Source organism: Cupressus sempervirens, chromosome 6 (genome assembly GCF_028749045.1).
Source record: "Cupressus sempervirens isolate cs-2001-9-10 chromosome 6, ASM2874904v1, whole genome shotgun sequence".
NCBI classification, from domain to species: domain Eukaryota; kingdom Viridiplantae; phylum Streptophyta; class Pinopsida; order Cupressales; family Cupressaceae; genus Cupressus; species Cupressus sempervirens.
Window position 1 is genome coordinate 627516817 of NC_143123.1, and position 23310 is coordinate 627540126.

Below are 23310 nucleotides of genomic sequence, written 5' to 3' on the forward strand. Positions count from 1 at the left end.
CTTGAGAACATGGGCTAAACAACATGCACCCAAACTACCATCATTCTTTTTTTCCTCGATATTTCTAGTTCCTTCATCAACATCCCCCTCATTATTCATTTAAATTAAATGACTCATCTTTTTATCCCTATTTCTTATTTTTGTGGATTTTGAAGGGCTAGGATTACTTGAAGGCACATTTATTTTCTGAGTTGAGGTGTCAAAAAAAGCCTTTTCAAGGGGCATGTCTTAATCAGTGGCTTTAGGATTTTATATTAATTTTTCATCCAATTAGGGTTAAGTTTTCTAGGAAGCAGTTGCCTTCAATTAGTTCAATTTCAATATAGTTTTTATCCAACTTCATACTTTGGATTTTTCATGCTAGGGTATCAATGAAAACTAAATTATTCAACATAGAATTCAGCTATATTTTAATTCATGCTTTGAAATATTTGTATGTACTATTCTTCAACTTTTTTCCTTGTATTCTAATCTAGTCAATTCAATACTTATTTCATTTTTTAAACTATTATGGAACTCTTTCAAAATGATATTTATTTTACTGTATGATTTTAGATATTAGAAAGTGATCGATAATAAAAATGGGTCTGTCATCCTCTAATATTTTTTAAAAGTAGAAATGAATCATGAATTTTACATAAATTCAAGAAAGGTCAAGAACTAATTAATATAATTGAAGAAGAAGCTAGTATGCAATAAAATATGCTTTATTATGTATTATCATAAACTATTACAAATTTGTGGGATAAGGTCATTTTTTTAATTTAATTAAAAGTTATATGAAGCTACATTTTGAAGGAATAACTTTTTTTCTCATGGACGATTTGATTACTTTTAGACGGCCAAAGAACATGACCATCATCATTACTATTTTTCCCTCTGTGCTCAACTTGCCTGATAAACTATAGGAAACATCTTTGCAGTGATGTCCAGACACCTTGTTAAAAAGGATGCAATTGTATCCTAATGAAATCCCCACATTTCCATAACCACTGTAAACACCAACCAAAAATATATATTAAATAATTAGACTTTCAAATATTTATGTCATTATAAAATTAATTAAATATGGAAGAACTAAGGTAGGATAATAATTTTGAATATGTGAAATAAATTTATACCTTACAACTTCGAAGACAATGGCTAAAACGTTGAAGTTAAGTGGGTCTTGAGAAAGGTTGTTCCTTTCTATCATGCAAATTAGTACAACTGCTACAAGAAGATAACATGAGTCATGCACAACTAACTTTTCAAATTGCATACAAATACTCCAATTCTCTTGATGCTTGCTTGATTCTTCCTTTGAGGATGGTTTCATACTCATGATATCTTCTCCAACCTTGTAAAGTGGATAGGGTGGCAAATACCTTTTATTAAAAACATGATTCAAATAAGTATTATATAAAAAATAAAATACTTATAGCATATTTTATTTTCGTTTTTAGAGTGTGGAATACATAATCCTAAAACTCTCTAATAAGAAAGTAAATAAATTGGGTAAGAAAACATTTTTGAGGCTTGTGTATTTACAAAAAGGAAGTTTAAATTTCTAATAAAGAATCCATTTAAATAGGTAGAAAAATGCCAGGGAAAGTGGTCAAGCAGAAGCCATTTAAGAAACCCTTCCTCTACAATCAATAGAATTTTAACAACACTTTGTAAGCTTTGATTTGGCTAAGTGGCTCATCAAAATATTACTTATATATTTGCTAGTACCTACACATTAATGTGAATTCTACCAATCACTAACTAAACAAGTATAAGTTTTGAATGTGACATTTAAATGCAAATATGAGAAAAATGCCATCATTATAAATTAATCAAACTAATGACTTAATAAAAGAAAGAAGAAAAGAAAAAGATTTTTTTAACAACTATGAGAAACACCCCTTCATTCTAAATTATTCAAACTAATGTTTCAATAAAAGAAAGAAGAAAAGAAAGAGCATCCTTTATAGATATGAGAAATATCTCATCATTCTAAATTAGTTGACTATTTTTTCAATAAAAGAAAGAAGAAAAGAAATAAATTCTTATACAAGAGATTTGTATATTGATCTATAGATGATTTATAGCAATATGGGACTACTCTATCTAATATGAAACTACCCTATCTAATATAAGAAAATCTTTTAGACAGGCACCTAATTACACTACGTATAACATGTATATACCTAACCTGTGAGATTTGAATTTTATGTCCCCTCTTTCAAAAACACAAACTATCGCGACTAAAAATTTACACATTTCTATGTTTTTAAATTAAATTATGAAATTAGCAAGGAAGAAAACTTACATAAAGACGATGTAGATAACGAGGATGGCAGGGGAGAGAAGCTGTGGATTGACAATATTTTCACCAGCGTGCCTTATAGCCACAGATTGAAACATCCCACCAATCAACTTCTCGCCCGCAGTGAGCCCATCCAGAGCTGCCTCATGCCAATGCAGCGCAAACAACATAACCATCTCAATTGTGATGAATCCCCCTGCGAACAGTAGGAGCCACATATTTTGCCTTGTGGAGAAGAAGTGATCTGCAAACAGTCTGCGCCCATTTTTCACTACATAATCACATAATTTTCTCCTACCCTCGACTCTTGAAAATCTCGCAAGTGTTTGTACTATACCTGTGAAGCAAGGACCAAACATTGTGTTTCCCATGGCCATCTGAACCGCCAATATCATAAGCAAAACACCGTGTTTTCTGAAGGGCATCATATTATCGTTCAATGGAACGAACCCACAGTTGGCAAATGATGAAACCACTGTAAAAGCTGTAAACAAAGACTTACTTATGCCTCTCTCGTTCAGGATCCTTTCTCCGCCTTTGGATAAAGAAAAATAGATGCAAACGAGCATAAAACCAGCTAACTGAACAAACAGAAAATACCCTAAACATAGATACCCAAGAAAAGTAAGAGCTTGGTATTCCAAATCACCATCCACGACGTTCTCAGCATCACTTATAATCTCATTAGAGCAAAAGTCTGCTACCATTTTCCTCGGTTCATTGATCTCCCAGAGTTCAAAATCACCATGAATGATATCCTCGGGATCAGTAATAGGCTTTTTAGGGTATAGTATTGATTCTCTTCTCATCTGATCCCTTGCATGGAGATGATGATCAAAGTGTCTTGTAGATCCACCATGATCACTGGTGATGTTTGAGTCTTGATCAATCATTTGGGCACTATTGCTCATAGAGAGTTGACTCTTGAGCCTGAGCCTTGCAAGGAAGAGAGAGCAGGAGGAGGTGAAGACTTCTGCGCCTAGAAGCATGAGTATAATCATCACAACCAGGTGGATGTGTGAAAGATCTTCCATGGCAACAACTCCCAAGCTGCTTACAGTTGCAGATGACACACTAGTGAAAAGTGCATCAACCACATTCAAATGTGTTTTTGTTTTAGTGGGTGAGACTCTCAAAGGAATCAAACCCACTAAAGAAATGGTAGCGAAATAGATAACATGAATACAGTAGGGATCGGATAGAATTGGAGGCAACAAATTGAAGACATTTTTCGGGTAATTGAATGGGAAAGGGCGTTTTGTAATTGTACACCATTTCTGTGGTGAAGTATTTAGCATCTTTTTTTGACAGAGGGGATCCAAGTGAATTCAGCTGATAAGAAACCAAGGCATGCCCACGTCTTGGAGAACTAAGTTTCTGTTATATCATGCATTGCTATAAAGGAATAACCATTACAGGATTCTCAGTGGAGTCCACTTACCTCTTTAACCATTGAGTGTGGATGTTGGCATGATCTGTTCGTATATTTTAATTCTGTCTGCACTATGGCTGAACGACAAAAGGTATAGGAATGCCTTTGGTTCTCTTCCCACTATCATTAAATTGCAGAAGCATTACGAATACGTCCTTCCATAGTGCGGTCTATTAAATTCTGGTGCTTATCCTCCACTGAAAATGAAATGCCTATTGACAAAGAATAGATGTCAAACTAGGCCTATAATGGATATTGTTACCATAATATGACATTATTATCATTGTTATGAACTTTGGGGAACGTGCTACGAGATTAGAAAGTGAAACAAAAATATACGTCCACCAAATTAAAGAATTAAAAAAAACTTGACCTCTCCTAATTTTTAGGGGTTAAAAAGACAACGATACAAAAGTGTCCTAGATAATGCATTTATCTTGTGCTTTGTGATTTGACCGTGTAAATTATTAATTGTTGTCTATCTTTCTAACTTTTGATTATTTCAAAGATACCCTCCTATGAAATTAAATAAATCAAAAAGTTTATGCTTTCTATCTACAATATTTGATTATTATTAAATACAATGGAATTAAAATTTTTGTATTCTATAGTGGAGTAAATAAAATTCTAAAAGTTTAAAAAGAAGTGTAAAAGATTCTAAGAATTCTATAATGACACATGTTTAAACTTTTTTTTGATGAATAAGTCCCTTTCAATTAGATTAAAATATAATGCTACATATTCACTAAAACAAAGGTTGAGGGATATGGGATCACCCCACGATAGTCACATGACACTAAGGATGGAAAAGAAAATACATCAACTATTAACAAAATACTATGAAAGATCTCAGACTACAAGAGCAGTGTAATCCAAAGGAGAAGCATCATGTTTATCATCAAAACCCTGTGTATTAGTGGGGTTAGGAGCTGGGTATGGAAGAGACCTCCCATCATTTTCATTTTTTCTTTTTCTTTTTCTTATTCAGGGGGTGGGGGGGTGGAATATCAAATGCCACCCAAGGAAACCACTTGTCACTAGTGGAAGAGGGCCATCTAGAAGCAAAGGAAGGATCGGGAGTAGCAATAACAAGAGACTAACTAGACCCTTGTCAAGAAGAAGAAGAAGAGTAGAAACACTAACCCATCTCCACCCACATCCAAAGAGTGGTGAGGGGCCTATGATCTTGAGGTAGCAAGTGATGAGAAGAGTAGCTATGAACTTAGTTGCATCATCCTTGGAATGGAAGAGTGCAGTCAACTGAGTAAGAAATTGACATTACCTACACCACCATACAAGGGACATTTCTACAATAATCTAAAAGCTCTTGCATGTGTGCCACCTTGAGGGAAACTTTATTATCCTACCCTTGAACTTGTAACATCACATTATTACATATGCATGATTTACAATATATAGAAACATGAATATCCATAACAGCTTGACTGAAATCTACAACATTTCTATATTTCCAAATAGTGAATAAGATCTCCATCCTAAAAGCATGCTAGATTTGAGCATATTTGAAAGGAAGTTTAGTTAGGTCCCCTAACAAATCCATATACCAAAAGAAGGGTTTTGGTTTGAAGGGTGGAGAAAAATATTAAATTTGGATCCAAACATGTTGACCTCTCTAGAAAAACTACAAGATATGCATAAAATTCTCTAGCTATTTACAAAAAGGGCATTGAGCGCCAGGAATCCATGGATGCTAAAGTCTAGAACATAAAGAAAAACATTGGTACAAAATGCACAGAGAAAAGTGGGCAATTTTAGGTTCTATGGTAGTAGACCACACAAAAAGGAACCTAAAATATTAAGTCTTTAGAGAAAAATTAAAATTCCATGGAAAATTGAGAGTGACAACCATAGTAAAATGGAGGACAAAAAAATATGGTGGAGGAGCACCCACCATAAATGATGAATCACCAATGTCCTAAGAACACCAAGAATAGGCCAAATTAATCAATTAGGCATCTTGACCAAATTGTAAGACCTAGATCCAAGATTGGCAAAGTTATAAGCCCTTGGTCAACTATGGCCAAAGATTGTCAAAGGGTCTAGAATCTTAGGATTTTGCATAATTGCATGTTTCATCATTTTTAGGACCTATTTGGGTCATTTGGTTTAATTTTTCATAACTTTTGATTGTAATTTGCAAAAAGTGCAAAAAATGCAAAATTGCTTTAAAAGTTGTCAATCAACTTTTAAGCAACTTTTTGTAAATTATTGTAAAAAATTTCTCAATAGCCATAACAAGTCTGAAATGTTTTTATGACCATTGGAAGGCCTATAATAATCCCTTTCAGGTGGGTGATAGGAAGAAATAATGTACTATCACTTTTCAAATCAATAAAATACCCAGTTTTTACTATGATTAGCCCATTTTCCTACATTGTACAGATTTGTACAAATTCATCTAGTGTTAAAAATAACATTTATGGATAGGTGGATGACATATCTTTCCGATGCATCTAGTTAGAAGTCTCCATCTATCACAAAACTCAAGATATTCACATTTTTGCACAAGTAGGTTCAGATTTCTTACTAACCTAGGGTTTTGAAGGATTTTCAAGCATAGAGAAGGATTTCACAATGGAATTCTAATGGAAATTGGTGAAATCATAGAATTTTCAATGTACTATAAGATACAAATAGTTTTAGGAATGTACTTGCAGGGACCCATTAGAAATTTGATGCCCTAGGCATGCAAGACCCATGTGCATGCTATGAAAAGGATGCAACATCCCCCATAACTTCTGCTAGACTTGGAATCAAGGCTTGAAATAAATTTTCTGACTTGTTTAAAGTTTCACTCATATGTTCACATCATTGGTTTGTAGGATGGAGTCTTAGAACATGTGCTTCCTTTTTAAATGGAGGCATAATTGCCTTAATTGCGCAAGCAAGAAATTGAATAAAACCCCAATTGTTTGTGTCATCAAATTTTTTTCCTTAGCATGTTTTGTAATTCCCAAAATGGTGTCTAGACCAGCAATTTTTTCTCTAACTTTTGGGGAGATATTTCCTTTTGAGTCAAACTTTCATTAAAATGGGTTACTAGCCTTTTTGAGTAACTTAACAAAGCAACTATATGCTAGAAGTTGTATAGTTGGCTTTAATCATTGGATAATTCCATTTATGATCTAAATATACTATTTCCATGAGTATGAGTCTCCCCTATTCATTTCATGAATTTTAGGGTTGTTTTACCAAATTGAGTCAATTTATGCATTATGGGTAACTTGTGATAAGTTGTTTGGTTCATAGGGTTCCCTAGTGATTAGGGTTTTCCTTGTTTCGATGAGTGGTTGTGATAACCTAATATCATCCTTGAAGCAATTATGATTGGTGCTTTCACATTTGATCATCATTCCAAGGTACTTTGTTAAGAGGGACTTTAGTGAAGAGGATTTTTGGACCAGATGATTATCTTTTTGTGATATTTCAATTAGGATTTAACTATGTGATTTTGAGTCAAACTCATTGACCCATGTTTCATGAGTAGTGATATTGATCATCTTTTGATCAATCCCACTAGGCTCCATTGCATCAAGTGGTATCAGATACATGACTCTTATTAAAGAAGATGAAGAAATCCCTATAAGGGTAACAAACTAGCAAAGTTGATGAGAGAAAAAAGAGCAACTAATGCTTCTCTTGTAAAGAGGTTGAGAGAACTTGAAGGCAAGGTGGACAAAAAAAAAGGGGCACAATCTAATGAAGAGGATCAGAATATTGAGGCTGAAGACATTGAGAAAGTTGGTGAAGTGCCTTATAAATAGATACATCTTTTGAATGTTCTCAAATCCATGGCGAAAAGAACCATGGAGGGGAAGTTGGAATTGCCAACATTCAATGGAAAAATAATGTTGATGTGGCATTAGATTGGATAGAAGCCATAACTAGTTTCTTTGAGTGAGAAGACATTCCAAAGAAGTAGAGAGTAAAGATGGCAAAGTCCAAGTTAATGGGAGCAATCCTAACTTGGTGGAACTTCATCTAGAACAAGAGGGTGAAGAAAGGAAGAAGCATGATTTCTTCTTGGGATATAATGGTGGCAATAGTAATGGAGACATATGTGGATGAAGACTATGGGGTACAACCCCATAGAAGAAAACAAAGTTTGAATCATAAGAATCTATATGTTAGTTCCTAAATAGATGACTTCTTGAAATTGTGTATGAAAACCAACATAGTAGAAGATTAGGAAGAAAAACTAGCAAGGTACATGAGAGGCCTTAAGTTACTTGTTGTGGTGTCCACAACACATGCCCCATTCCTTGCTAAGAATGGGGACCCCCTACTTTTTTTTACTCTTGGACTCATAGTTCGAGAGTTGGGAAAAGAAAATTTGGTTAAATGTTTGAGTCACAGAGTCGAAATTTTGAAAAAAATAAAAAAATAAAAAATTAGAAAATCACATTAAAAAAATAAAATAAAAAATCCTCGACCCACTATGTGTGTACACGCACTAAGGCATGACATGCATTTTTACTCAACACGTGTGAGGATATGAGGGGTTATAAAACCCCTTTCCCTCCCTCTCCCCTTCATTTTCTCTTCATTCAACCCTTGAGAGGTGAGTTCCTCTTCCCACTTCTTTTATGGTTTCATGGTTGGTGCCACATGTGCAAGTGCTGCGACCCATGTTGTAGCTTGCATCATGCACCGGGAACCACTCGCACCATATGGAAAAGCGTTAGGGGCTGCTCATGCTTCATGCATGAGCATGAGGTTTGCATTGCATTCAATGTCAAGTGTTGCATGTGCGAGCACCACAACCCACACCGACACCACTCGCACTATGTGCATGAGCACCATGGCCCTCGTCGTGCACCCTTCACACTGTGCCCACAAGTATCAGGTGCCAAATGCCACTGGTATGGGGGTTTGCGGGCACCCCACACACACACCTAGGCACACATGTACAAACTTTATGTCTCTAATTTTTTTTTTTTAAAAAAATTCATTTTTGAAAAGGGTTTAAAAATAAAATAAAAAGTATTAAAATTTAAAAATAAATAATAATAATAATAATAATAAAATAAATTGAAAAAGGAATAATTATTTTTTTTCAAAAAATAAATAAATCCCCAAGGGGGATGTTTTTTTGACCTATGTTTTATTTTTATGCTATCTGGTGACTAATAATGTTTTCTTTTCTTGTGATGTGTAGGTAACGTGATAAAATGGCATCCACATCTAGAGTAGTAGTGAAACCAATTGCTTTCAAGTTCTAAGGCATACCCCCAAAGTCGAGGTTACATGATGATTATGATGAGATCAAAGATACTGAGCTTGGACACATGAACTTGGGAAATTTCCTAAAAGTTTGCAACAATCTGACTCAAAGGTCAACCTCGGTGTCTACATTGATCTGATTTGGATTAGTGAGTGTAGCATCACATCTTCTGTTGGCGCAATTAGTTGAATTGGTCATGACCCTATCTCGACACTTCATTTTTGACAAAAGGGTAGTCAAGAGTTTTACTAGAGAATTCTTCTTAGATCTATGACCTAATAACATTGAGAGAGTCTTCCATCTTCCTAGAGCTGATCAGTTCATCCAACTCTCCTATTAAGCAACTGATAGATAGTACAAGGAGCATCATCAAGAGCACATCGATATCATACATTCCTTATACTTCATTGAGAAGCCACCTCGGGGAAAGAAAATCAACAAAGTGGATACGACTCGAGGATATATGAAGGATGACATTAGATACTCTATCATTCTCCTAAGTAGAGTCATGGGCTTACCTCCAATGAGTCATCTCACTCCATTCATGGTCAACTTCATTGAGACCATCAAGCATGCAATGATACCACTAGATTGGGCCACCACACTAAGTGAAAACCTATGTGAGCAACTGAGAATAATAAAGGATAAGAAGAAGTTCTACATGACTTCTTATATGGTGTACCTACTTGTAGCCAAGGTAACAAAATATCCTAGGTTGTATAGGAAGGATAGTATGCAGGATCCCAATGCCTGGCCATACATAGTTTATCCTCAATTGGTGAAGGAGAAGCTCTTAGCGTAGAGTAAGGAGTACAAGATTGTGAATGATGCATTCATCTTTATGATCATTCGATTCATTAAGGGAGACTATGGGAAGAGGTTATCTGATGAAGCCAAAGCACAAATCATATCTCTTGGAGCTTACATCATCCAGTTTAAGACATTCACATATATTCAGGTAGGTGGTGCATCCATCAATCCTAAGAAGCTCCAAAGATATCCAAGTGACAAGCTGGTCCTATTGGAGATCTCCTAACAAATTGAGTCAGCTTATGAGAGGATCAAAAGATAATGAAGACCCTATTTATAATGGCCATCGGTCATTAGGCCATATCAGGTGAAGTGAAAATAAGACATTCTAACCTTCAAGTGGGAATGGGAGAACTATCCTCTTGAAGAATACAACTCTCCTCGGCCATACTTTGACAATGTGGGTAAAGTAGAAAGCCTGGTAGGAAAGGACTTCCATCATGAAGATTCCATTGAAGATCATTGGATGAATGCCACAAATGACTATGATGTCCGCATCAGGGACTATTGTAGGATGACATTTTAGTTAGCAGAAAAGGCTCTTCATTTGAATATCCAAAATGAGATAAGGCTACAAGACTCTAAAGAATTACTAGATCCCTTGTTCAATGCAGATAAAGTTGGTGAAAGACCCATTCTGAATGTAGAGGTTGATGAAGAGGAAAGAGATGACATTAATCATCAAGCAAGACATGTCATTAGAATGACAAAGGATTGGATCAAGAAACCGTTTTCACTTGATCCAATTCCTAATACTGTAATCTTCCATGCACATGCTTACTTAGAAAGGGGTAAAGGAAGGAAATTCATAGTTCCTATCTTTGCACTCCACTCTCCTATTAGGCCTGAGATAGTCTACCAACCTGATCACCCCGTGGGATATTACCACCCTCTTGAAGGAAGGGAAAGAGGAAGAGAACCTCTCCTCAGAGGATTTAGATAAACAGGTTATAGAACATGTGTCTTCTCAGTAGCATGAACAAAGCTCACAACAATCCAAAGGTATTGGAGCCTCTAAAATCTAGGATGAACCTTAGTTGCCTCCTATTGTGCCAAGCCAACTAGAAGAGGAAGAGATTCTAGAAGCCTCCATTTTTCCTATACAAGAAGAGCCCCCTTATCCTTCTATCTTGAAGAAACATAAGTGGATCAAGATTAAGATGAAGAAAAGGCAAAGGATCAGTAGAAGATTAGTACCTAATCTATCTATTCCTAAAACTATTTTGGAGGAAGAAGAAGATGAGGAAGAAACAAAATTAGAAAAGAACGAGGAATGGGTACCCCTACCAAGAAGAACTCAGTTAGCAAAAGCTACAACATTGGAATGAAGAAAGAGTGCCACTAGTACACCGCAATCCACCCAGGTAGAACCATTAGAACTCTCTTCTTTGGAAGATGAAGTGTAGTAGTGGGTGAATGAGCAAAGGGAAGGAGGTGAGGATGTTTTCTCCATGACGGATTTTGATTTCATGCCCATGGGTATGGAGTTGGTTGGGGATAAGATCAGAGACACCCCAACAAGTGAACTCCAATAGGAAGACTGGATGCAAATGCCACCAGAAACACAGGTTCTCGATCTCACTCCTCCATCTCCACCATAGATTACGATGGTAGAAAAGGCTTCAATAACTCCCCCACCTTCGAGTTCAAAAGAGGAGCAAGTTCAAAAGGAACCATCACCACAATAGCAACCAGAGCCAAGGGCTATTGATGAAGCATCAAAAGAGGGACAGATGGTGGAATATGCACAAAAAACTTCCCAAGATGTTGAGGAGCAAGCTATAGGATCTATGAAGACTAAAGCTACACAAGGAGAGTCTTCACAATAGGAGACAACTCCAAGAAAAAGTGATAAAGGGAAGGAGGTAGTTGAAAACACCCTTTCATCATCAAGAGCTAGATCCACAGGAAAGCATATCCCAAGACAATTCCAAAAGGAGATAATGAGAAATGCTAAGCCTCAGTTCCATACTTTAGAGGATGATATTTGTGATATTGTAGAGATCTTGAACAAGCTTGAGTCTCCATTACATGATGCAACACCATTTGCATTTGTTACTACCATATGGAACCAAGATTTATTTGCACAAGTGGCTCTCTCTCCTGAAGGTACAAATGTAGAAGTTGTTAGTCTGGAGGATTATGAAGTGAAAGATGTTATGTTAGGAAGGCCTACATGGGATTCACCCTAACAGATGATGAATATGGGAGTTAAAGAGGTTCTCAGGCCCATGGAGCAAGATGAAATTGAACTCCAAACTCTTTGAAGGCAAGTTGAGATGCTAAAGGTATATCTAGCTAAAGTTGTTGGTCCTCTTGATCTTGAGTGACTCGAGGAGACTCTAAATAGCATTCTTAGAGAAAGTTAAGGTGTAAAGCTCAATCCATTTTTGAGAGCTTGTTAGCAATGGTGAGAAAGCCTTGAAGATAGAGGTGTTACCACAATCACAGGGAATTTGAAGTTACTACATGCTACATAGGATAATTTGAATATGATTGTAGTAATTTTGAGGTAGGACTTTAGTATCATGGATGAGGTACAGGTATGGAGCAAAGATTTGCAAACTCTACAAGCCATAAAGGTCAAAAGGTATCGCATATTGATCAATGTATATACTAGAGAAGAGTTAGACATGATAGATGATTTGATATAGAAGATAGTAGATGGCAATAAGGTGATGGAAACATTACACAAGGAGATCCATCAGCTCAAGGACCAAGCCCGAGGAAAAATTTTGGAAGCATAAATTTTTTATAGTGATGCATGCTTGAACATCTTTGAAGATGAAGAATGAGAGAAGCTATTTCCAGTTGATGTAGTAGTGGAGAATTTCAACAAGACTTTAGAGGAAGCATCTAATGGTGAATACATCAGACAAGCCTTCAAAATAGAGGAAGCACTATTAGAGTTGGACACCAAAGTCAGAGATTTTGTAAAAACTTGAATTGAGGTGGACAACTATAGACAGAAGGTAAAGGATAAATATGAGGCTTTAGATCTTCTAGATGCAGCCAAAATTACTGAGATGATAGAGAAATTCAAGGGCAAACATTCAAACATAGCTTTGGGATGAAGAAGAACAAAACCAAGACGCTAGAATTTCAATTTTCATAGTTAGTAAAATTTTGAGATTTTGAACTTGTCGAGGTCTACAGCTCCACATTTTCATGCAGCTGTATAGGTCCGCAACTCTGCAGGTACACAAGGGTGCACCTTTGCAATTTAGAAGTGCATCGATAATTAATTGGCAGTTCCAAAAATAACACCTTTAATGCATTGGAAGCACATTTTGACGACAACTTAATTGTGACACATGCCTAGTGAAGGACCAACTTCTATTTTTGGTGCCTCCATGCACTTCCACTTTGACTGATGGCTTCCTCCTACTTTCTCTCTCATGATTTCTTTGTTTTTAACATGTAAAGGGCTCATGCATCCAAATAATGAATAAAATATGGATGGAGTCTCTCTAAGCACTAGATTAGTTGATAGTCTATATATATTTAGTTTGTTTGATGAGTTAAAAGCATTTTATTGCATGAAAGATATCTCTCACTCTCAACACAAATTGAGGAGACAATTTCTTATAAATACCCCATTGCAAATTGTTACAAAGGCTGCCATTATTATGCAATAAAATTATGGTTTTGGTGCTCGCATTTGGAGTGTAGTCATTCTTGCCTAAATGTGTCATTTTTTTGTGAATTTTATACATGAGATTGTGTTTGAGCCAAAGGTTTATTGCATTGTTTCTGGTTGTGTGATCTTTTATTTTTGGTGTTTGCTACAGATTTATGAATTCCACTGACATAATGAGCTTGAGAAGAGATCATCAAATTGTGTCTGCATAGGCTTTTGTCTCACATGAACACACTTTTTGTGGCCTTGGAATTTGATGAGAGGTGGAATATCATGCAATTATTCAAGTTTCTTACCAATGATTGCATCAGTGGATTCTAGGAAGTACTGCTCCTATTTTCATTGGTTTCCTACTAATTTCTTCAAAAGTTTAACTCCTAGTGTGTTGTTTTCTGTAGCTTATGTCCATTTAGGATTTCAATTTGAAGTTATTTTGATTTCATGTTATTTTCTTTCAATTTCATTAGTTTCTTTGCTAACCCCTTGTTAAAATAGGACCTCATATTAGCTGCATTGTTAGAGTTGCATTCATTAAAAAAGTAAAAAATACAAAAAAAAATTGTTCTCTTTGGTGTGTTATTTTGCGATAGCGAATAGATTTACTTTGATTCTGAGACAAAAGTGTTTTTTAGAACTAGAAAAGGCCTCCTTGTGAACACTCACATTTATCTTCTACTAAGTGGATTTTGGTATGTCACAAGACAAACACTGAACCTTTTAGTGGATCCTTAAGAAGGTTTTCTTTTGAAGAGAGGAATTACGCAGTGGATTCCTACTATTGACCTCATGTAAAATTAACACCCAACAGAAGTGGCACTAGAAGGAGGGCCCCTTTTTACTCCTGGGAAGGAAGAAAATTTATCAAAGTTTCAAAAAATTTCATTTCTACAAAAATCTATGCTTCGAAAGTGTTCAAAAAAATTTCTAAGTTTTCTGAGAAAATGCAAGTCTGCAGCTCTACAGATATGTAGGTTCGCAGGTCCGCAAGTATGTAGGTTTCTAGGTCCATAGCTACGCAGGTGTGCAAAACTCTGTAGTGTGCAAAATTCAAAAAAGTGAGACTGTACTTTTGTAGAGGTGCATTTTTTCCAAAATTTATGAAAACTAGAGGGTTTTATTCTAGAATCCCCATTTCAGCGGGCATTAAGATCTTCACCAAGTGCATACAAGTTTCTTGAGCTTCCCTAGTTGTGCAAACCATGTAGTGATAAAGGGATACCAAGAACTCCACCCATTCACATTACACATTCCAGCATCATCATTCACTATACATTCTACTTCACACATTTCCATCATTATGCACCATGTCTTTCTTCAATGCCCAAAGTTCACCTTTGAACCTAACTGGCCCATTGCATGACTTGCCCAAAAATCTTGAAATTTTTTTCCCACAGCTCATCTATGGAGAATCATGAACACTAGAAGATCATATTAAAATATTCAAGTAGATTTGTAATTGAAACCAGATTCAACATATGGATGTGGTATGTTGCCTTTTTCCTTACAATCTGGGCCCGAAAATGGCATTTAATTCATACCTCAATCTACCAACGACATCAATATGTGATTGGAACTCTTTTGAGAGAAAGTTTCTAGAAAAATTCAAGATCTATGTTGATCTAGCTCTCCTATATCATCAGTTCATCTCAATTAAGAGGGATCCCCATGACACTATTTCATAGTTTAATCATCGCTTCTATAGGATGTATCAAAGAATGGAGTTTCCATACACTGTACCACAAGAGGCTACCACCCAAATCTATTTTGGAATAATGGATTCATTAAATTCTATTTTTCTAAGGCTCCCACTAGGATATATTGATACCATTGAAAAGGTCTTCAAAGAGGCTATTGTATTCACAAAGCAAGTTACTGCTGCTCCAATGTCAACAATTGCATATTCATGGTATGAGTCTCAAAAGACTACTTTCTTTGAGCAGAAGGAAACTACATCTGCTGAAGCAAAAAGCAATATGTCTATAGAGTTTAAGGCCACGAAGGAGATGATGTCTCTTTTATTGAGTGAACTTGTGAGAATAAAGTTGAATTCCTAAAGAAACCAAGACAATCATCCAAGACAACTTTCTACCTAGAACAATTATTCTCAAAATCAGAGTGGAAATTTTGGCCTTTATAGTAATATCAACAATGAGAATAATGGTATTAGAGGTATGAGACTAAGTGAAAATGGATATGGGTACAATGATGTTTCAGATCAGCCTCCCCAAATTAGGGAGAAACAACCTTTGTAGTTTAGTGCAATGATGTTTGAATCATATGATAAATCTACAAGAGGACTAAGTGATGAAGATGGTCAAGAGAAGTTTGTGTTCACATTAAATGAAGAAATTCTTCCAAATGTTGATGTCTCTATAAGTGTGGATATGCCAAGAAATTTTGAGGGTGCAAAAAATTTTGAAGTTCCAAAGCTCCACGAAGTTGCAAAAGGTGATGAAAATGGAGAGGATCTCAAGGTTGGTGAGATTTTTGAATCAAAAAGTCATCAAGGAGAAGATATCAATTCTTCCTATTGTGATATTGATTCCCCATTGAAAAATGATAAGATACCTCTATCAAAACAAGATTTTTCATTAGAAGAGATAGATAGAGTGCTCAATTTGGTCTCAAGCTTGACCTAGGAAATGTCTATTTGTGGATATTCTACACATTTATCAAACCATGCAATAACTGAATCATGTAGAATCCTTCCATTTGGGTTCCATTCAAAAGAAATTTGTCTTAATTTCTTGTTAGCTTGGGAGATTGCAATGGAGGGAAAGTATGATTTTGAATAGGCTTCTTTGGGACACGAGGGAGAAAATGTTTTGATCAATGATAGTAATGAATACTATAATTTGAAAGGAAGGTTGGTGATTAATTTTTCTAGTCCAAAGGAACCTAAAGTGTTTCCATGTGTGTGTGGGGTTGTCAACCATGAGATAAGACCACCAGAAGGAGAAATTACAATGTGTGAGTGTACCCCTATGGTGGGGGACTCGCTGGATTAGGTGATATCTTTCCATTATCCCTCTTAGTTTGATGATTTTCAATTTGAATATAATGCTAAAGGTTAGAGAACTTATATGTGGATTAATAATGGTCATAAAGAGTTACCATAACTTTTTATTTTGTGTGAGTTACCATAACTTCTAATTTGTGTGATTTGTGTGATTTTGTGTGATTTAAGAGTTCGGCGTTAGTTTTCTTTTAGTCCAGTCTCTTTGTTTGGGTTTTATTTCTATTTCCTTCTTCTTCTTCTTTTTAGTCGTGTCAATCCTGGGGGTAAGGTGTACTTGAGTGTAATGTGCCATTTCAGGACATTATGTAATTTCCTCTTGAATTATATATATTTGTGTGTGTGTGTGTGTGTGTGTGTGTGTGTGTGCATTTCAAAGAGTCATGTTTTTTTAATATTAATTATATTAATGATAATATAATTAGTTATATATTTACATCAATAAGATTAGTTAAATTAATTAATATCATAATGTATACTATATACATTATTTTAATAATATATCAATTATATATATATATACATAATTGTATTATAATAATTTATATTAATTGTGTTTCTATACCAAATCTTAATCATTATAATAATAATATCATTATTATATTAGATTATCATTTAATCAATTTCATACTTCCATATTGTTATTATAATGTGATAGTATTATTAGACAATATTACTTATAAAATATTATTACTTTAATATTATTATTAATATTACTTTATATAATACTTATTTATTATTTAAATTATACTTTAGAGTCAGGACATCACAGTCCTCCCCTCTCGAATTTGCTTGCCCTTAAGAAAAATCTTTCATACACAAACAAAACATATTTGCATTCAAAAGACAAGAGAGATTTATGAAATATACATGAATGAAAACACAAAGCATACATGATGTAGACAGATGAAAACATGAAGTAGACACGATGTAGATAGATGAAGACACAGAGAAAACATGATGCAAACACATCATACATTATTTTTCACAATGAAGTAGAGCAAAGGGAATAATTTATAAAATATACTTCCCCAGTATGCTTTTTGATCATACATCTTGCAACACAAAAAATTATTAGCATGTACATGTATATAATAGCTTCAAAGAAAAAAATAGTCATGATAAATTAGTCCTAAACCAATATCCTTCCCCAGTATGCTTTTTGATCAAGCAAAGGGAATAATTTATAAAATATACTTCCCCAGTATGCTTTTTGATCATAGATCCTGCAATACAAACAATTATTAGCATGTGCATGTATATAATAGATTCAAAGAAAAAATTAGTCATGATAAATTAGTCCTGAACCAATATCTTACCAAGCCCAAGAGTGGAACTTTGGCCCTCTTGGCCTTGATGGCAGCCATTGACATCCATCAAGGTGGTCTTCTTGGTAGAGTCTTAACTAAATTAAGTTGACATGATGCCAAATCTTATCTTAACCAAATCTAAGCCCAGGAGTAGAACTTTGGCCCTCCTGGCCTTGATGGTAGCCAGTGACATCCATCAAGGTGTTCTACTTAGATGGTAACCTTATTCTTCCTACCTAAGCCCAAGAGTGAAACTTTGGCCCTCTTGGCCCTAATGGCAGCGTGTGACATTGATCAAGGTGGTCTACTTAGGAGGTAATCTTATTCTTCTTAAATATCCTACCTAAGCCCAAGAGCAGAACTTTGGCCCTCTTGGCCTTGATGGAAGCCATTGACATCCATCAAAGTGGCTACTTAGGAGGTAATCTGATTTTCTAATTATTATAATTTTTAATTGGAAAATGTGAAATGTCACAAATATATTTAAAAATAAATATAGAATAGTTTGTATCTATATTCAAGTCAATAAAATATCATTTACAATTCTATGTTAGAATCTTTACATAACAATATCTTTTATAATAACATCTTCTATAAATATAAAGTTATCAATAATGTGGGAGAAAAGTTTGCTTTCTTATTTAATAAAAGATATTACTTTTCGAAAATCACATACCTCACATAATGGTTTCCTCATAATTTTGGGATTTGAAGTTGCTTCATATTTCATAAAAGCCACTCAATAAGGCGTGGGATTTCCAATACATACAAATTTTTATGTTAACTAGTCAAGCTCTTATAATATCTTGTCAGACATTTTTAACAATAAAATAACAGCAATGACCTTCTCCGAGCTTTGCATAAGGATAAAAGCTTACGAAATGAACAACGGCCTCTCTACTTCTAATCTGTTTGAACTTTATAATCTTTCTATCTAATCTATATAGCTCTTGAACTTGTTAACCCTAAGCACCTCTGTAAAGAATTGAAATTGCTCCTGCTTGATGGAATAGTCCACATAAAACACCACACCAGGGCCAAAGTAGGCACATTGAACTGATAAACCTCTTGCTAGCTCAAATCTAACTCAGGTGCTTTGAAAAAGTGTTGAGACACCTAAATAGCCAGCGTATGATGAATAGTACCTACGTCAGTCCTATGCAAGGACTGTGTATTTGACAGTCGGTCCTCCACAGGGACTATGTACTTGACTATGCACAAGGAGGCCATAGATAGTATCAACCTTCTGCTACAAATCCTCATGTGTGTGGGGGAATGATCTAACATGTCCTTTCATATTATATTATTATTATTTTTATTCCGAACTTCCCTTTTTATATTATTACTTCTTTTTTTAATTTCAAACTTCTTAAACGGTCTGTTTGATGCTTTTTTCATTGCTCCATAGCAACGTTCCCTCAAAAGATTGGCTTATAAAGGTCCATGTATATATTAGAACTGCTCTGCAAGCCAATGCTCAACAAATTTTACCTCACAAATGTCCACTTCACTGATTTGCAATGGTAAATTTTCATAAGATCTACAATGGAGCCGATGAACATCAAGTGTTATAGCTCCTGCATGTTTGCTTGTGTATAAAATTGTCTTTCAATTATCAAGAGTAAATAGATAGCCTTGTCTAGATCACAAGGACATCATTTATGTATTAACATTTACAGGAACACACCTTTCAATTTGCAGGAAGACACTGCATGATTTGATATTGAAACTCCTATTTTCCTACAAATCCCTTTCATTGTCTTTATTATTCCATTCACGTGGTTTTATCTGTTCACTTCTTTGTACCAATTTTCACTAGTTGGGCTAACTCTTAGATATTGTGACCTGTGCTATAAATTCATTTAGACTTCCTACAGATGCGTCAGGGTCTTTCATAATGTATGCACATGTAGATCTTTCATATTGAATATAATAGTGAGTGGGGAGGATCCTTTATACATTCTTCTTCTTTCTTGTGGGTTTCCCACATTGCCAGATGATCATAGAAATAATAGATCAGTGGTTGTTCATTTATTCAAATTGTAGCCACATCGAGGAACAATGGATTTGTGAGCCCTCGGACTCATGGATCACTCGTAATTGGAGCATCTCAAATGATTAGCAACAACTTATCTTTAATTTCTTATTTTTGCACAAGCTTCACATGATGGCAAGATCAAAAGCTCTGATACCACTTGTAATGTCCCATTTTAGGACATTAGGTAATTTCCTCTTGAATTATATATATTTAATATTAATTCCTATCCTACCCCTCTCAACATATATATATATATATACATGCATTTCAAAGAGTCGTGTCCTTTTAATATTAATTATATTAACGATAATATAATTAGTTATATATTTATATCAATAGGATTAGTTTAATTAATTAATATCATAATTTATGCTATATATATTATTTTAATAATATATCAATTATATATATTATTCTATTATAATACTTTATATTAATAGTGTTTCTATACCATATCTTAATCATTATAATAATAATATCATTATTATATTAGATTATCATTTAATCAATTTCATACTTCCATATTGTTATTATAATGCGATAATATTATTATATAATATTACTTATAAAATATTATTATTTTAATATTATTATTAACATTACTTTATATATAATACTTATTTATTATTTAAATTATATGTTAGAGTGGGGACATCACATTGAGATGTTTCTCAAGATCTTACTAACCACTCTTTCGTTCTAACTTCAAGAAGAGGTATTTCTTTATCAAAACATTTGGATGATTGTGTGTCTTATACCAACTGAGCGACCGACATTTCTTGTGGAAATAGGGGACTTTCAGTCTGGAAATTAGAAGCCTAGACCAACAAATTCTCAACACATCGCAAATTCAAAGATTTGATTGTTTTAGGTGTTGTTGAGTTGAAGTCAAAGATGACAAGAGATGATCCAAACTTCAACTGGTTCAAATAGAAAGGGTCTCCTCGAAAGGATCCTAAGATTGTTGTTTGGCATGAGAATTTTTCAAAAGTTCTAAGAGAGGAATGCAAGGGATGTTCACAAGAGATCAAATCCAAGAAACGACACTAATGTTCTAACTACACAGTCTAAGCGTAGTCATGATACATAAAAAAAAAAAAAAAAAAAAAAAAAGAAAAGAAAAGAGAAAAAAGAGCAAAATACAGTGTTAAGTCTGAAGGATTCTAAGATCTAAAATGACAAAAGATACATTCTCAAAACAAAGTATCTTGTATTCAAAGTATTGTCCAATCAAATGTATCATTTGGAATGACTTGGAGCGATTATTCAAAAGCCAAAGAAATTTAAAAGAATGTGGCATCTCGCTAAGAGCCCTCAAACTGATTCTCTCATCTGGTCAAGTAATTGATTGATGAAAACCTTCATGGAGACTCCGAATGAATGAGCTAGGAGGAGTGGAAGATTGTTTTAAAGTTATCAAACAAATTTGATTCACTACATCCTGGCATGTCAAAAGGAATGAATACACAATGCACACACTAAGTTGGAAGTTTTTGAGTTCTGAATTTTTGATTGAAGTGTCATCCAAAAGATGCTCAAGATGTTTAAATTTTGCTTGGTGTTTGACACACATTGGAGGAATGTTTTCCAATGAAGAAATGCCTTGGTCATTTATTCCTTTTTTTGGGGCTATTTGTTGTGGTGTCCACAACACATGCCCCATTCCTCGCTAGGAATGGGGAGCCCCTCCTTTTCTTGACTCCCAAAATCATAGTTCATGAGTTCAGAGAAGAAAATTTGGTTAAATGTTTGAGTCATAGAGTCAAAATTTTCAAAAAACAAAAAAAAAAATTGGAAAATCACATTAAAATAAAAAAATCCTCCACACCCCCTCCCCTCGTGCACATGCCAAGGCACGATGTGCATATTTACTCAATGCACACAAGGGGATGAGGGGTTATAAAACCCCTTTCCTTGCCTCTCCCCTTTCATTTTTTCTTCATTCACCCCTTTAGAGATGAGTTCCTCTTCCATCCTCTTTCATGGTCCTGCAGCTGGTGCCACATGACCGCGACGCACACACACTGCATGCATGAGTATTGCTGCCCATGTTGCAGCCTACACCATGCGCTGGGCACCGCTCACACTGCATGTGCAAGCATCGTGATCTGTGCTAGTCTAGTGTCATGTGCTGCTCACGCTTCATGCATGAGTGTGAGGATCATGCTACATTTGATGTCGGGTGCTGCACGAACACCATGAACCACGTCAAGCACTAAATACCAATGGCACGGGGATTTGCATGCCATGTGCATGTGCTTCGGTGTGCATGCACGCATATTACATCTTTAACTTCTTTTTTTAATTTTAACTTTATTTTCATTTTTGAAAAGGGTTAAAATATATATAACTTTAAAAATAATAATAATTATTATTATTATTAAAAAAATGATTTAAAAAAAGATATAAATTTTATAATCAAAAAATAAATAAATCCCAAAGGAGGACATTTTTTTACCTATGTTTTACTTTTATGCTATCTGGGGACTAATAATGTTTTCTTTTCTTGTGATGTGCAAGTAACATGATCAAATGACATCCACATCTAGACCAACAGTGAAGCCAGTTATCTTCATGTTCCAAGGCGTACCCCCAAAGTTGGATGTTACATGATGATTACACTAAGATCGAAGATATTGACCTCTAACACATGGACTTGGGAAATTTCTTGAAAGTTTGCAACAATCTGACTCAAAGGTCAACCTTAGTGTCCACATTGATCCAATTTGGATTAGTGAGTGCAGTATCACATCTTGTGTTGATGCAATCAACTAAATTGGTCATGACCCTATGTCGGCACTTCATTCCTGATGAAAGGGTAGTCAAGAGTGTTACTAGAGAAGTCATCTTAGATCTATGACCTAATAACATCGAGAGAGTCTTCCATCTTCCCAGAGTCGATCAGTTCATCCAACTCTCCTATGAAATAGCTGATAGATGGTACAAGGAGCATCATCAAGAGACCATCGATATCATACATTCTTTATACTTCATTGAGAAGCCATCTCGGGGAAAGACAATTAGCAAAGTGGATATGACTCAAGGATATATGAAGGATGACATCGGACACTCTATCTTTCTCTTGAGCAAAGTCATGGGCTTACTTGTAGCTGGTCATCTCACTCCATTCATGGTCAACTTCATTGAGACCATCAGGCATACAAAGATACCACTGGATTGGACCACCACACTAACTAAAAATTTGTGTGAGTAGCTAAGAACGGTAAAGGAAAAGAAGAAGTTCTACATGACTTTTTATATGGTGTACCTACTTGCAGCTAGGGAAACGAACTATCTTGAGTTGTATAGAAAGGGTAGTATGTAGGATCCCAATGCCTGGCCATACATAGTTTACCCTCAATTGGTGAAGAAGAAGCTCTCAGCTCAGAGTAAGGAGTACATGATTGTCAATGATGCATTCATCTTTATGACCATTCAATTCATTGAGGGAGACTATTGGAAGAGCTTATCTGATGAAGCCAAAGCATAGATCATAGCTCTCAGAGCCTACTTCATCTAGTTCAAG

At 35.0% G+C, this 23310-nt stretch overlaps 1 pseudogene across 1 annotated transcript; it reads right to left on the reverse strand.

Moving 5' to 3' along the window:
- Positions 1 to 689: 689 nt before the first annotated feature.
- On the reverse strand, positions 690 to 3650 carry LOC149553791 (cation transporter HKT1;3-like; annotated as a pseudogene). The gene is made up of 3 exons (XR_016353191.1): positions 2297 to 3650; positions 1122 to 1367; positions 690 to 992 (listed from the first exon to the last, which is right to left on the reverse strand). The product of XR_016353191.1 is annotated as a cation transporter HKT1;3-like (transcript).
- Positions 3651 to 23310: the final 19660 nt, after the last annotated feature.